Raw genomic sequence first — 3,789 nt, 5'->3', positions numbered from 1 at the left:
TAAAAGAGTTTACAGCCATTTTAAAACATTTATATCAGAAGATAGTACTGGCGTAGGTGCATGCATTCGATGTTGATTTTGATTGATGGATTTATTTAACCGAACAAATTTGTTCCACGTACCAAATAACCGAATTGAACCGACCAGACTTGACCTAAAACCCAACCAAAATTTAGGTCTTTTTATTCTGCTCAATTTTAATTAAATTGAAATTCGCACACCCGGGTCCAAAATCGAACGGCGAGGGTGGAGACACCAAGGATGAAATACCAATATTAATTTTTTTATTATTATTATTTTAAAATGAAATCAATAATCATATTTCAAATAATTCTTACTCTCAAATAGTAGAGACGTAAATGAGTCGAGTCGAGCTCGAATCATTCTCAACTTGAGCTTGATTAATTAATCGAGTTCGAGTTCGAGCTCGAACTCGAACATAATTCTATGAATTTAAACCGATTTGTTTAGCATTAAAAAGAGAAAAAAAGAAAAAAATTAATTTAAACTAATATTATAATTAAATGGCAAATATATAATAAATATATACAAGAAAATTAATAAGAATTTTTTTATATAAAATATAAAATACCAGTTTTCAATTATTTTTAGTAATTTAAAGAAAAATTCTTGAAATTTAATATATTTGAGCATATTTCTTGATAATTATTTTTTAAGCGAGTCGGATTATGACAATTATCAATGAACTCATATTTGACATCTACGATGACCTGATTTAACGTAAAAAAATTGAGATGTCTCCTCCCACTTATTTCTTTTCTATTTATATTTGCGATAAAATTACTACTCTACGCCGCAAATCCGCAAACACAGAGCAAAAATCAACCAAATAAATTTGATTGAATTAAAAATTTCAATTTGGCATTGTTGACATGTCACCAAAAAGGGCGGTGGGAAGCACATAATAACTCATTGAGACGCTTGAGACAATCAGAAGCACATGGAAAACACCGGCCGGCACTGTACCCTTCGATACTGTATTTTTGTTCTTTTTCCCAATCATTTGGAGAAATTGTCTTCTACCTGAATCCTTTCAATTGTTCAATTTACTTGTATGATGTCAACTGCAATTAAATGCAAATTCTATTCTTTTCTTTACATAAATGATGTCACATGAGTAACTCGTTAAATGTAACTCGTTAAATGTATCGATTTCATAGATCAAAAAATCACAGGAGTGTTTAATTTATAAATAATGATATTTTTTGTGTTCTGTGTATTCAGTTCAATTTATTGGTTTGGATGTTAAGGTTTATAAATTAGTTTAAATAAATTGATTTTAATTAATAAATTCACAAAATTAAAGTAATTGATGGCCATGCCACATTAAAAGATGCTCCATTTCTTGACGAAGAAAAAAAAAATAGAGGCAGCATAAAAATGAAATAAAAGTTTAAGCGACTTTTGTAAAAGTAAAAATAATAATAATAAGTAATGCAAAACTCTCTTTTACGTATAAAAAATCATTAAAGCATCTCATAATATTTATTTGGGGTTTGTTATGTACGTTGTCCCGCACCGCTGCAGCAATGTTTGTGGCAACATTCAGTGACGTCATTTTGAAAAATAAGGACTCAAATAAGGGAGTTTTGTGAACTTTTTTCTCTTATCAATGTTCGCAGTTTTGAATTCTTCTTCGTTCGACTCTCCCAACACTATCACTTTGATCTCTCACTGATCACCCATTGTTTCAATTCGTTTTCTTGTTTGTGTGTGTTATCATTTCGAAGGTATTCGACCACTCTGGTTTTGAGGTCTTCTCTCTCAACTATCATTTTAAGTCGCGTGTTTTTTTATACATTTTTATTCTTTCAGATACTTCTATAGTTTTTGTAAAATCTTTTTTATTTCTTCTATAGTTTTGTGGTTGTTTTATTATCTACTCATGTAAGGGTATTTGACTTCCCCTAATTTCAAGGTCTTCTCCCTTGACATGTCATCACCTATGTTGAGTTTTTTATGGCAATTTCATTCTTTAGGGTTTTTCTATGGATTTTGCAAAGTATTTCGAGTGCTTGTATTGTTCTACGGTTATGTTATTATTTACTCGTGTTCAAGCTGATTTTTTCATGCCTTTGAAGATCAATGGATTGATCAGTTGTTGTTGTTTTTGCTAGGGATGTAGGGTTTAGTTTCTTTTCTTCCTTATATCTTCTTTCTAAGCCCGTTGTAAGTTTTTGTTGGGGATGTGGTGGTCTTTCTAATGCTTTTTCTATATTGGTCGTTATTTTTATTAGATATGAATAGATACGTAATAAAAATCGATGGTCCGAGCAACAAGATACAAAAATGTTTTGTGCTTCAGGAAGTCTTGAACATTATTCTTAAATTGGATTTTTATTTCTTTAGTGAAGGAGATTGGAACCTTTTTGGTTCGTTTGTATGGTCTTTATGCTGCTATGCATTCCGACATATATGAGTTGGGTATTATAAGTGCTTTAAGGCAACCAATAACCTATTCTTTTTTAGTTATATAAACTTAGTGGCTCTTCTGAATGGTTTCTTTTGCTCTGTGCTTTCCCATATATGAGTGTTGTATTAAGTGTCTTGAGATAATAAAAATCCTCTACTTTTTCGGTCCTCTACCTTCTTATAATGGCAACTTATTTAACTCTTTATATTAATTATGAGGCCACCATTTTTCTCTAAACTATTCCCGCACAATATGAGTTCATTGACTTCTATTATCACTTAAGTTGTGTACTGTAGTTGTGTTTTTCAATGTTATGCCTTTGCATCACAACAATAAACTAGCTATAAGAAAAGATTTTATAGATATTCAAAAAATATATCAATTGATAATTGTAGCTTTTTTAGATGGGCTAACGACTTGAAGTGGTCCACTTCATATAGTAACTATGTATGAAGAGTAACTTCAGGAATAAAATTTTTCAATAGACTTAGTTGTTTTGGCATTAAAAACAACATTATGTTAACATTACTTGTTGCAATTATAATTTAAATTTTCATGCTAAGTGATGTATAAAACTTTATGCAATATTTTGAACTTCTAACTTTTTGAGAATTTATAATATTCATTTATGCTATTGTGTTTGAGTTAACTTCGAAATGATAAAGTTAGAAGTACAACAAGTATATAAGAGCATTACATTTTGTTAATTTCAGAAACAACTTTAGCCAAACTGAACTATCCAAACATATGTCTATTTCACCAACAACAACTTTCTTACATTTATTTCTTTCTACAATAACTTCATAGTTGTTTCTTCAAACCACTGCAGCTACCTCAAACAGTCCTTAATACCCCCACCAAATAGATACCCAACATATTTTTCAGACATCTACGCACAAATCCACCCAATTCCTATAAATTTACATATTTAAACATTTCAATTTTCTTTATTTTTTTTATAATCACACTTAAAAAAAAAGGGTCATCATCATATTATATTATATTAACTCCTAAATGGTGAAATACTCCGTTAATTGCATAAGCAAAATGTTAGTTAAAGTTTTAAGTGTTAGATATCTAAATATATATGAATTTAACATATATTAATTGTCCGATATTTATCTTTAAACATTTCAATTAATTTTTTTATCAAAAAATATGAAACATTAATTTATAAAAAAAAAAAAAGAATTTTGATATTTATCTTTAAACATTTCAATTAATTTTTTTAATTAAAAATATGAAACATTAATTTATAAAAAAAAAATAAAGAATTTTCTCACTAGAAGTAAAACCCCATCTTCCGACCTCCAGTCAACACTTACTTCAAGCCAATCAATCCGTCCGCGCGCAAT

The sequence above is a fragment of the Phalaenopsis equestris genome, unplaced genomic scaffold (assembly GCF_001263595.1).
Source record: "Phalaenopsis equestris unplaced genomic scaffold, ASM126359v1 Scaffold000002, whole genome shotgun sequence".
NCBI classification, from domain to species: Eukaryota; Viridiplantae; Streptophyta; class Magnoliopsida; order Asparagales; family Orchidaceae; genus Phalaenopsis; species Phalaenopsis equestris.
Note: the sequence above shows the minus strand (reverse complement) of the source record.